Source organism: Felis catus, chromosome A2 (assembly GCF_018350175.1).
Source record: "Felis catus isolate Fca126 chromosome A2, F.catus_Fca126_mat1.0, whole genome shotgun sequence".
Classification (NCBI taxonomy): domain Eukaryota; kingdom Metazoa; phylum Chordata; class Mammalia; order Carnivora; family Felidae; genus Felis; species Felis catus.
The window spans coordinates 131,853,610-131,867,272 of NC_058369.1; the positions used below are offsets into that span (position 1 = coordinate 131,853,610).

Sequence of the window (13,663 nt, forward strand, 5' to 3'; positions counted from 1 at the left end):
TTTTCATTTTTTTTTGCAACAAATACTTACTAACCTTTGGGGAAGGTAAACGTGAACACCCATTTTGGTGATAATCAGTTTCTATGGGAACATCAAGTGGGTAGGAGAGAAGGTGTCCTGGAGGAACTAACATCTGAGATGAATCCTTTAAATTGATTCAAAATCAGTTATGTTAAAGGCAGGGATATGACAGGGAGGGTTTTCTTTTTTTTTTTGTTTTTTGTTTTTTGTTTTTTTGTTTTTTTGTTTTTTTTTATTTATTTTTGGGACAGAGAGAGACAGAGCATGAACAGGAGAGGGGCAGAGAGAGAGGGAGACACAGAATCGGAAGCAGGCTCCAGGCTCCGAGCCATCAGCCCAGAGCCCGACGTGGGGCTCGAACTCATGGACCGTGAGATCGTGACCTGGCTGAAGCCGGACGCTTTAACCGACTGCGCCACCCAGGCGCCCCGACAGGGAGGGTTTTCTAATTAAGAGGGGCAATGGGTGCAAAGGTCTCAGAACTTGTCTGTAGTTCATGATGGCTAAAACACAGGCTATTTTTGTAAGAATCATTAAGGAGAAATGAGGTTAAGACATAAACAGAGGTGTGATTATAAAAACATGTATTATGAGCACACAAGAGTTTATCCTAAGAACATGGGGAGCCATTGAAGTGTCTCCAGCAGAGTAGTACCTTGACCAGATTTGCATTTTACATTGATAACTAGCTGCAATGTGGAAAGCAGTTGGAGGGGCCCAGAGTGAAGGCATGAAGACCACTGAAGAGACAAAGAAGAAACTGTGGGGCCCCAGATTGTGCAGACACAGGGAGATGGGTGGGGAATGAACAGATTTGAGAGGCTTTTAGCAAGAATGTTGGGTTTTGGCAAGTTACTGGATGTGGGAGGATAACAAGAAAGGTGACCTGCCTAAATTTTTGATGCAGGCACATAGAGAAGAAGTGGATTTTTTTTTTCTTCCTGGTAGGTGGGTTGGAGAGGTGACAGGTTTATTCTGTTTAAGATCCATTGGTATTCTAATGCAGCCTGAGGTAGAGATTGAAGTACATGTAGACATATTTGCATCCATTTTTTACTATTGGGCAAAAGAAAAGACAAGATGGAGAGCTGGAGTAAGGGAAAGTGTGAGAGAGAAAGGAAAGAAGTAAGGGGACCTAATTAGAATTTATAAGAAAAAAGCACCTTATTTCATTAGATGTCAGTTGGAGGTACTTAAATAACATTAAATAAGTATGGCCATTATATTAGTGTTATCATTGCTTACCAGTAAGGATCAGCCTGCATGACACAGAGAGGGAGCTCCTCCATAGATAACACTCTACGACCACAGCAGTTCTACTTCTGTTTGTCTTGAATCCTGTTGTTTTGTGAAAACACCTCAGTTTGGTGAGAAGACATTGTAGGAAACAGTTGACATGTCGGGTGTGCCGGTATATATTTCAAATACTTTTAGCAGTGGAAATAGTATTGCCTATTTTGAGGGTTTTCTATGACAGGTGGGAGTTTCTGCTTTCTTTTTGTATGATTAAGGATATCTGTAAGACAATTAAAAATACATCTTTAAAAGCAATAGAAATAGCACCACCACTAAAATATCTGGTAGAATTTATTACCAGAAATTGTTTCTTTCCTTTGTTGGGGAGAGAGGAGTGTTTTCAGTTTTGAAACATTTATGAGATCATTAATTTGTATTTTTCCAGTGTTGAAGCTAGTCAAATGGTACTAGAGGCCTTTTCTTTTGCATATACATTACTTAGAACCTGTGTACCATATGCTAAAATGTCTGTGTAAAGGTTTATGATACATACATTGTCATTTCAATATATGACTGCTATAGAACCACTTATTTTCTGTTTTTTCAGTCTTTTGCCTCATTTCATCCTGACCACAGCCCCCACACATAAAACACAAGTAGCAGTCCACAAGCATTGTAAACCCTAATAAGCTACTCAGAAAGTTTCAGGGTGAATCATCTTTTCCCAATTGAAACTTCAGACACTTTATTTTCCCTCTGGGCAATAGGAGAGGTACAATGGGATGAATAAACATGCTATCAGGTGTGAAAAGGCAGGACTTCCGTTAGCCCTTAGCCCACTGTCTTCTGATGTCGTAACTCCAGTTTATTTTATTGCAGGTATTAAATATGTGAAAGTTCTGGCCATCTATTTTCAGTCTGGCCTGTGATCACAGATTTGGTGCTTCTGGATGTGGGGATTGGATGGATCATGGCTGATCATGAAAGTTAAGAGTTTTTGATTCCCAATTCCAAGTAAGTCACCTTCATGTAATGAATTATTTTATCCTAGGAGATGCAGTCTTTATTAAATCGTTTTAAAATTACCCCAAATAATACCGACTTGCATATTCTCTCTTATCTGTTTATGTTCTAACCATTCTCACAAGTTTCATCATAATAAGTAGAGAAATATCATTATAATTATCCTGTACAATTTCATGATTAATGTGTACATCTAATTAAAATAACTTTATTAAATATTTTTTCCACTAAATATTTTTCTTAATAAAAAACACTTTTAAGCCTCATTATAAGGAATATTGAGATTATTCACAAAGAACTAGATTTATAGCCTCTGCTGCTGTATTGAAGACAGTACATTTAATGAGCTAGAAAGTCTGTGATCAGTTTTAGTAACGGATTTCCCTTTTTCTTAAATTGATTCTTAGGGACAGCGGTAGAAATTTGACTTTGGAAAGAGATAAATAACCATTTCCAGGAAGATTCTTGAATGTAGAAGTGTTAGTAATATGTAGATGTTACATATTAAACAGGTTAAACAAAGGTGTTCTTATTCAAGTCTGAGAGTTTGTATTTATGAATAATATTGTCCTTTAGACATTAGGCATTACATTTAGGAAAAATAATGTCTATGTAAACACATCGGTTAAAAAAATGTACTTTCGCTTACAAATATCAATACTTGTGACTGAGGCAGTGAGGCTTCCAAACATAAGATATTATGAGGTAATTTAAAATCCTTTAGAAGAGCAGTAGGAAGTGCCTGATGCACAGACCCCTAACTGTGAATCTCAAGATGATATCCTACAGGATATCATTATAGGAAATGCTAGAGTCTAGGGTAGAACTAATAGACTTCTAATATACTAATACACTTCGCCAAGCATAATGAGCATCAGTTCTGTACCTCAGGTGGGGCTAGATGGAGTGTGATCACGTGGCCACAGATAGTGCTATAAAACCACAGCACTTCTTATAGTTTTATTGTAGATCACTATCTTGTCTCCTACTTTCATTCTTCTGTGACCTCAATTGCCTTCTTGTGCTTACGTGTTTTAATGGAGGAACTAGCAGCCAATAAATTCCTGTTCTGCTTTTGATGCCTTCAGGGGTCCACGTATTTTTCTTGTCCCTCCTCAACTACTTCACTTTGAAACTATTTATTCTGCTGTATTCTTGCCACTTTGCCACTGGAGAAACATTCACCTCAAATACGTGATCCACTGGAAAGTGTCTTTTCAGATTCAATTTGAGGCATATCCTCCTTCAGCCCTTCTCTGATATCCCCTGGTTAGGGCTAACCACTCCAGCCTTGGATCCCTAATAAATGTTGTACCTATTTCTTTTATAACCACATAATCCTTTATTGCACTCGTCCTTCTTCTCCACCTCCACTCCAGAATATAGGTCCGTCTGGGATGGGAAGTGTGTCTTACTCATTCTTAATGCTCCTGTGCCTAGCACCATGCCTAGCCAATTCCATAATGACACATGTATATATTTATGCTTTCTGTTTTCTTGGACAGATTATTTAAAACAGGCAAGTCTGATGGGTAGGGAGATAGGCACATCTAGTTCATCACCAAGTTTTGCCTCTTCTGCCATCTAGACATGTATTATTTCCAAGTTTTCCATCTTACTCTCTCCACCCAAGTTTAGGTTCTCATCTTTGCTGAATATTAAAACTGTCTCTTTATCGTACTGTACACTTAAAAATTGTTAGGAGGGTAAATTTATCTAATGTGTTTTTTTTCTTTTTTACCACAATAACAGCAACAACAACAACCCATTTCCCATTAGTCTTAACTCACATCCATCCTTCAAATAGCTGACATAATCATTTATTAACGTACAAATTTTTAATATCCCTCCGCAGTTTATAGGATAAATTATGAGATCCTTAGAATGTTACACAAGATCTTTTGTGACCTGGCCCATAATTCTCTAATTTCCTCTCGTGATTTTCTGCTCTAGCCATATTATGCTTTATATATTGTTCCATACAGTGCAGTTTCTTGCCTTTGTCTTGCTCTTTTTCTCTTCACTTTTCTGGCAAACTCTTATTCGTGTGCAGCAAATTATAGAGATTAAGAGAGAACAGATTCATATCCTGGTTCTACCACCTATTTATAAACTCTTGAAGCCTGGAAAAGTTGCTCACCCTTCTGTGCTTTAATTGTTTCATCTGTAAATCAGGAATAATAATAGTATATGCCTAGTAAGTACATAAATGTAAGCTATTGTTTATTTTATTCCTTAAGACTTAAAGAATTCTACTCCTCTAAGAAACCTTTTAGGATTTCCCAGGATGGGTTAGGTTTCCTTCCTACATGCTCCATAACATTTTGTGTATCTCTGTTCTTGGACTCAGCACATTTTGTGTGGTCTCTTTATGTAACTTCCTTCTCACCAAACAGTGAGTCTCTTGAAGGAAAGAAATCATGTTTTCTTTAATTTAATACCTTTAGCGTAATGCTTGTTCAGAGTAAATTCTCAATAAATGTTTGATGAATGAATGAGTTGCATAGTGGGAGGAATTCATGCTTTGGCATCAGACAGATATGTTCAAATACAATACTTACTATCTCTACATCAACTAGCAGGTAACAATTTTTTTCACACTATTTCCTTACGTATAAATAGGGATGATGCACCCCTTGCTTTTAGGATTAGTGATAGTATGTCTGTTGGACACTACTGGAGTGCATGGAAATTGTTGTTATTATTATTTTCCTGAAAATACATAATAATTTTATCTCAGATTTAGAGTTAGTAGGCAGATATACTTTTTACCCCTTGGAGAATCATCTTAACTCTGAAGAATATATACTTTAGTACTTAAGTTTTTAAAAAACTAATCTCCTATTGAATTTCCCCTGGAGTCTCCATGGCTTGCTGAATTCCCGTATTGTCTGTTAACACTCAGTGGACATTTAGCATTTTTCCTTGCAGTTTTACCGATATCATTATGTTTTCTTTGTGAAAATAGATAAAAAGACTTTTGAGGACAACAATCATGTCTTATATATCTTTTTATTTTCTTTCTATCTTCCCTGTCATTACTTTTCCCCACTTATCCTAATATAAGCTAACAGATCGATAAATAGATGTGGATTGATAATGATGAGTGGAAGCCCAAGAGCAGGCAGGGGTAACTTGAATGTTTTGGCTCTGGGAGAGTCCATCTCATTTTAAGTAGACCCTCATTCAACAGTTAATGCAAAGATTAAATTGGACATGGAGGGGAACATAGAAGAAATATAAAAGATGGTTCCTTTTCTGCAGGAGCTGACAATCTACTTGGCAAGATAAAGCATGCCCACCCTGAAATGTTAAGGAACAGCATTGGACGGAATGTAAATAAGCCTATACAGTGTTCAGAGGGGGAGAAATTAGAAATTCATGCAGGTGAAGTTGAAGTCAGGAGATTGTTGGAAGGCTCAAAGGGGAAAGAGACAGAACCTTATAGATATTTGAATGCTTATGATGTGCCAGGCATTGTGATGAGTGATGAATGTTTATTCTCTCTGTGTGTGTGTGTGTGTGTGTGTGTGTGCACCTATGCATGTGATAGGAACTTTTTAGTCATACATTAATTTAATAAACAGTTTTAAAAATTGTGGTAAAAACACAGAACATAAAATTTACCATTGTAACCATTTTACATGTACAGTTCATATGTTTACATTGCTGTCCAAGAGATTTCCAGAACTCTTTCATCTTGCAAAACTAAAACTGTGTACCCAGTAAACAACTACTCCTTGTTTTCTGTCTTGCCTCGAACATGTATTGTTTTATCTAATTCCTACAACAAACTTATGAGATAATGTTAAGAATGCTATTTTAATTAAATGAGGCTTAGAGGTTGAAGAAAATATCCTAAGGTCTTATAATTAATAAAGATAGAACCACATGAGCCTTGGATCAGGAAGGGAATGAACTATTAAGAACCCATGGTTTTAGGAAGATAGCAAAAGAGCTGTATTTTTCTTTTATGTAGGAGTTGGTTTTTAGGCAATTCATGGACATGGTGACTTTTGTTTCTAAAATGTGCCATAAAGCATCAACTCTACCTTTAATAACTCTCCTTCCTAGTCTTAAGGTCTCTGTTGTCTGGAATGCTGCCGTGGGATTGAAAACATTAGAAAAATGGTAGTGGGTTCCTGTGTTTGCTTTTTGGGCATGCGATTCTTTCAGGACACAAGATAGTGAATACTGTTCTTTAGAGTAAAGTGTGTTGAATCAAGTTTGAAATCTTTCGAGAACTTTTCTTGAAGTATACTGAAGGAATTTGAATATATCTTAATGGAAAGCTGATCTATTGAATTGATGATGGCAAGGGCAAGGAAATATGTAGGTGATTTTATTTATTTTTTTGCCAGATCTCCAGAACGACAGGGAGGAATGGAAATGAAAATATAAGAGCCAAATATGGTCCCCAACTTAGAAGAGCTCCCTGTTGGTTGAGGTCTTATAAATAGATTTTTCCTGCTGAGACATATTCTGGCAATAGATGAGGCCACACATGGAGTTCTACAGAGTCGTTGTTTAAGGGGGTGGCAGATGTACTTGGGAGGATGAATCAGGAGTGGAAACCATTAATTGTGAAATAATGGATTTTGTCAAGCACTGTGTAAAGTGCTTTATATACATTTGTCTAATTCTTAAGACATCTTCGTGTGGTAGACATTAGTGTCTTAATTTGACAAACTGTGTCTCAAAAACATAAAGAACTTGCCTTGGTTGGACTGGTTATTAAACTATCATCTCTCAGCTTTAAACCCACTGTTCCATATTTTGCTTTTTGATACTGGGCTGGGTGTCTACAAGTCATGTTTCTGATTTGTCAGTTGGTTAAGCTCTGACAGTGGGGGGTGCTAGAGAGAGATTGCAAGCAGGAGGAGGTGGATGGAACATGCTCCTTCCTCTTTGCTGTTGTTTTCTGTTTTTCTTCCTATTTACTTTCTGTTGGCCTTCTTTTCCCATGAATAACACCTCAGCAACACTTCTTCACCCCTGCAGCAGCAGTGAGTTCCACTATCAGCAGTTTGAGTCCTGTTCATAGCTTTTCCCCAATAGCCGTAGAGCCAGTCCTTAGAGACCCCAGCACCCTTCCCCCTCTTAAAGGTACCCAGACCCGTGTGACTTCTCCTCCTTCTGAGCTCAGGTTCCCCACCCTTCTGAATATCCCCACCTCCTCAGAAGTGTGAGTTTCAGCACTATGAAGTCTCTCCTCCAGGCTTCTGACTGTTTATAATTCCAAATTTTCTTTGTTGCTGCAAAGTTAGGGATGGCAGCTATGTTTTACAGTTACTGTATTTATGATACCCTAGAGTTCTTTTTTTTATCTTTTTAGTACCTAATTTATAATTTTTACCAAATTAACAACTCTTTTTATTAATTTCTTTGTGTTTAAATAACTAATATGATTTCAATCTTTTGGTCAGAGCCTGTAACAATTACATAACCATCATCATCATCATCATCATCATCATCATCATAATCATGGCCTCCATTTATTTTTTATTTAATTAAACAATTTTTTAAGTTTATTTATTTATTTTGTTTTTTTTTTTTAATTTATTTTTGAGACAGGGAGAGACAGAGCATGAACAGGGGAGGGTCAGAGAGAGGGAGACACAGAATCTGAAATAGGCTCCAGGCTCTGAGCTGTCAGCACAGAGCCCAACGCGGGGCTCAAACTCACGGACCGCGAGATCATGACCTGAGCCGAAGTCGGCCGCTTAACCGACTGAGCCACCCAGGCACCCCTATTTATTTATTTTGGGAGAGAAAGAGAGAGAGAGAAAGAGAGAGAAAGAGAGAGTGAGAGAGAGAGAGAGAGAGAGAGAGAGAGAGAGAGAATGTGCATGAGCAGGGGAGGAGCAGAGAAAGAGGGAGAGAGAGAATCCCAAGAAGGCTACGTGCTGTCAGCACAGATCCCAATGTGGGGCTTGAACTCAAGAACAGTGAGACCATGACCTGTGCTGAAACCCAAGAGTCGGATGCTTAACCGACAAGCCACCTAGGCACCCCTCTGTTTATTATGTATAAGGTAGTGGGACCACATTTCTTTTCTTGCTACCAATTTGGCTGTCTGTGGCCTGGAGCATATTTCTTTCAAGGGCACAGGCAGCTTAATCTTGCTAGCACTTACTGCCTTATCTTGATAAACTTTTTTTAACCTATATATTTACAGTTACTTAAGCCCCAAATATTTCTAGCAAAGCTCTTCTTAAGTAAGGACAAGGATCATGCTTATTTTTCCCCATTGAATCCATAGGGCTAGTAACAGTGTCTAGCATTGTTTTGTAGATGTTATTAGTATGCATTTAGTGAGCAAAGGATTGGATAAATGAGTGAATGAATAAGACTCAACTAGAGCTTCATTCTTTACAGTGAATGGATTCTAGAAACTGACTTCCTGGATTTCTGACCTTATTGGTGATTTGTACTTCTATTCCCATCAAGACTTGATTTGGAACCCATGATGTTTGACTGAGGCATGACAGACATTCTAGAACTTGTCAATCTCACATTTCTTATTTCTTTCACTATCTACACCCTTTGAGCTATTGGCTAGGGATGTGCTTCCAACCAGGTGGATTTTCCTTGAACCGTAGCATTGCCATCGTCTCTACCTACTGCTGGATTCCATCCTAGATGCCTCTGTGGAAGTAACCTCCCCTGAGCATTGGGAAAGTACCTCTGTCATTAGGATTTAATTTGCAGCCAACCTTGCATACTCTCGGCATTCAGCTGCGTGAGCCCCCTCTGTCTCTGCTCCCACTTCAGCCCCTACCCCCCGGGACCCTGGCCCATGCTATTCTCTTTGCCAGCTTTTGGTTTCTACATGTCTATGGTTATGGCTGCACTGTCTAGGATGTTTATAATTCAGATATTTTTGATTGGTCCTTATTGTATGCAGCACGAGGCAAGAAAGCAGACTTTGTCCTTAATCTCACCTCAGAGGTGAACTAAAAAGGATTTTTGTGTTTAAACCATTCTTAGTGATCTTTATCACTATGAAGAGTAAACTCTTCCTAGACATGTGACTGTTGAAGCAAGGGTGCATTAATATACATAGCTACATTTGTAATTGAACATGAATGAATATTATTGCCCTTCATATTGAAGTCAAATATGATTTTGTGTAAGACTTAAAATTAATATCTTGTATTTTGTTTCCATTTGTTATTATCTCTCTATTTTTTTATTTTTAAGAGAGTGAGGGAGCATGAATTGGAGAGAGGGGCAGAGAGAGAGAGAGAGAGAGAGAGAGAGAGAGAGAGAGACTCTTAAGCAACATGGAGCCCAACACAGGGCTCGATCCCAACACCCTGGGATCATGACCTGAGCTGAAATCAAGAGTCAGACACTTAGCCAACTGAGGTACTCAGGTGCTCCTCTGCTATTTTTATTTTCCATGCAGAGGAGAACCATTCATAGCTCATTTTACCTTACTGACTTTATGATTTTGTTCTCTTTACTTATAATATTAGAGACCAGTAGAAACTTCTGCATGACTTAGGATGTTGGAAGGCCTCATATCTATAACAGTATATCTTGTGATGATTTTTCTTTTAATAATCAGAGTTCTGGTTGTCAAGTTATACCAAGAAGCTCTTCAAGGTGGGATGCCTTTGAAGTAAGTACACAACTGCTTCTCCCCTCTTTCCTCTATGATTATTATTCCAATGACATAAATGATTTGATTTTATGGCCAGAACCCAACAGTGAAACCCCACAGAACAGAGATAATTGGAACACAGAAATAGAGTAGAACCACAAGATTCTACCCACAAGGACAGAAAAGAGATGTTAGCAGGAAATGACCCCGTGAAGTCTCAACAAATAGTTTGTGGTAGCTGAAAAGTGTGTAGCAGGTAGTAGGGACCCAGAAGTGAGGTCTAGAGTATAGGCAGTATTGCCTAAGAAGACTATGGAAGCCAGACAGGGATTTAGGTAGTGCAGGAATTAAAAGAGATGCAGGTCCTGGGACAAAGTTTGAGATTAGGGATTTAAGAACCCAGATTCATACAGGCTCTCCATGCTAGGCCATTGAATTATGGCCTAAGGCTCTGTAGGTCTTTTTACCGGTAACTGGAGCAAGCAATCATGAACAATAATCTAAGAGTTAAGCAGGATACATAGTGAGTTGGGTCTGATTTCCATGTGAGTAAAATTTAGAAATGGAAACACTGCCACTGGGCGAGGGTTAGATAATGCTAAGGACAAAGGACAAAGAGAGTCGTGCTCTTTCTCCAGATAATGTCCCCTCCACTTCATTGTTGTCTGGGTATTCTGAGATACATAGTCAGAAAGGACCTGGGAAGTCTTTGTAATAAAATATTTGTGAATATCAGTTTTGGTCTGGGGTACTACTTGACTCCTATAGCATGGATGATGATTTATGGCAAATTCAATATCTTACGTTTCTGTAATCCCAGATTCTCAACTAGGTGTGATTTTGCCTTTTCCTCCCCCAACCCAGGACATCTATCAGTGTATGGAAACATTTTTGTTTGTTATGACTGAGGGAAGGGAAAAGGAGTTACTCTTACTCCATCTATACCCTCTGCATCCTACAATGCAAAGGCCGTCTTTCCCCCTGCAGCAAAGAATCTTCTAGTCCAAATATCAGTAGTGCCAAGATTGAGAAACCCTGCTGTAAACCAAATGGACTCTGTACTTTCTTTTATTGTTCTGGGATTCTTGATCATTGTGATTGTTGTGGACACGTTTCTTGGGCAGTTATCATACTCCTATAAACATTTGAAACTTATTTGAATATGACAGAATCATCTTTCAGCATAGAGTTTATCTACTAGGTTTCCACAGACAAGCAATGTCAAGCTGTGTCCTTTGCGTGTGTGTGTTGTTTCATAGTGGTGGAATAGGGTGAAGCTACAGACCTTCATAGACAGAGATTCACAAGGGATTAATTTATGACCTTGACTTCTGAGACTTTTCCCCACCTGGGCTACTCAGTGAAATAGGTGCTCTATAGAGATTCAAAAATGGTTCTCTTTTTTTCCTCTAAGTTTGAAACTATAGTGTGACCTAATACTTGTTTTACTGCTGATTAGTTCCTTCACTGCAGTCAAAAGCAACAAAACCTGGAGTGAAATCCTGTCATTTTTGTAAGCATATTCTCTGCTCATCAAGAAACATCCTGGAGACTTGGCCTGGATTTCATAGAGTCTGTATCCTGGGGTACCAATAAAAGGTGTGCTGACTAGCCAGAATTGAGGAATCTTTGTCCATCTGTTAATCACTTGGGTTTACTTAGGGCTACTTGATTTTTTCAAAGGAATTTTTCTGTAGCAGAGAATTTCTAGGCTCCTTAATTCTAAGTCACTGAGGGACTAGATGAGTTCATTCCCCCTTGTGTTAAGGGGCCTTATATGTATCTAACATGTAGAATCATGGATTTGAAAAAGACCTGAAAGGAATCGGCAAGCTACTGTACAAAGCCAAACCTTGTTTTACTGCCTGCCTGCTTTTATAATTAATATTTTATTGGAACACAGAAATGCTCATACATTTACACATTATCTGTGGCTGCTTTTGCATTGAAATGGCAGGGTTAAATAGTTGTAACAGAGACTGTATGTCCCACAAAGCCTAAAATAGTTATTATTTGTTTATGGAACAAGTTTGTTGACCCCAACCCAATCCAACTTTGACATTTTACAGATGAGTAAACTAAATCCTAGAGAGAGTAAGTGACTAGCCCAAGATCATACTGCCAACAGAATTGAGGGTAAAGTCTGGTTAATATATGTTTTGAGGAATGAGGATGATGAATATCAGATCATTGACAAGCTGTGTTCTAACAGCAAAATGGGGGAAAATAAATATGCTATAAGTCGCTTTACCTAAAGACAAAAAAACCCAAAACAACTGTCCTCATTGATTTATTTCCCCCACTGAATTGCTCAGTCATCTTTATGTCATACAGATATAGCTGAAGTAAGACTTGAGTCAAGTGATATCACAATTTTGTGCAGTTAGATTGCTGTTTTCTGAAGAATAGCAGAATATTTATTGGTTAGCCTCCTGTGTCTCAGTATTATATTCCTCAAAAGTTGAATTATTGATAGTAAGTCAGGGAAGACATTTTGGTAATTGCTGAAATCCTGAATGTATTTAGACTGACTAACTGTTCCTGTGTTCTGCTGTGGCACCAGCTGACAGTGATGAAATCTATAGAAGTAGGACACATTTCCATAACATGAATATTCAGGGTTGGTGATGCAAGAATTATTATTAAACCACTGGGAAGGAACACGTTCTCCTTATTATTTGATTGAATACTAAATGCTGCCTTTTAAAAATAATTCCGTGTGAACACTTTGATAATGAGGAAAGAGAGATGCATGGGAAAAAAACTCATACATTTTCCCCTGGTACATAAGAAGGAAATTAAATTTAAAATATATAGCGTGTCTAGAGGAACTGTTTTGGAATCATTAGCTATATTTCATCTACATCTGTGTTATGTATATTAAAGTATAATGTAGTAGATGTCAGGACAGAGTTTGATTTAAATGATTTATATAAAAATAGAATATGTAAGGAAGTGTGCTTAACCATAAATAAAGACCCCTAAAATTAGTAAAATGCTGATTACAAATAATAATAATTATCACCAAAACAGTATTTGTTAGATGTTGGACATTACCACATTTCTAGGGAAAAATATTTGCTTTTCTATAAATGACACAGTTTATATTTATCAAAGAGTCCTAGAACCTCTAAGAATCCTGAACACACAACTGAAGTTCCATCACATATGAAGTATATCTGGTTCTTCACTGCAAAGATTTTATGTGTGAGAAATAGGGAAGAAGGGAAACTGATTTCATTCATTCATCCTCTGAACATGCATTGAACCTCTGCTGCATGCCAGGCAGTGTACGAGGCTCTGGTCCCACACAAATGAAACAGACACAGAGCTCCTGTCTTCTAAAACCCATGATCTAAAGGTTGGTGCAGGCAAATAAATGGACAATTTCAACAGAGAATGGTATGTGTTCTGTAATAGAGGTAAGGTCAGGAGGCTGTTGTGCCCAGTTTCTCTTCCCTTTTGCTAGTTATTCTAGCTCCTCTCCCCCAATCAGTTTGGGTGGGGTTGTCCTTTGGGCTAAAATGGAGTTTGGTACCCTTCTATTTTTCTCTTTCTCCCACCTTCTCCCACCTTGACGGTAATTGGGTTGTGCTTGCCCTTGACCGTTTTCTCCAAGCTGCTCATACCTCTTTAGTGCCTTGGGCTTTAGATTTTTCACTTCCTTCATCTTTTCTTTTTCTTCCTCCTCACGAAAAGTAAGCTATCTAGTGAGTCCCTATTACTGAGGTTCACTGTATCAAGTAGTAAAACAAATACACATTCAGTTAAGTC

The 13,663-nt window shown here is 38.1% G+C and overlaps 1 pseudogene; it reads left to right on the plus strand.

Moving 5' to 3' along the window:
* Positions 1 to 13,663, plus strand: part of LOC109497557 — a 184,940-nt pseudogene that overhangs the window by 18,507 nt on the left and 152,770 nt on the right.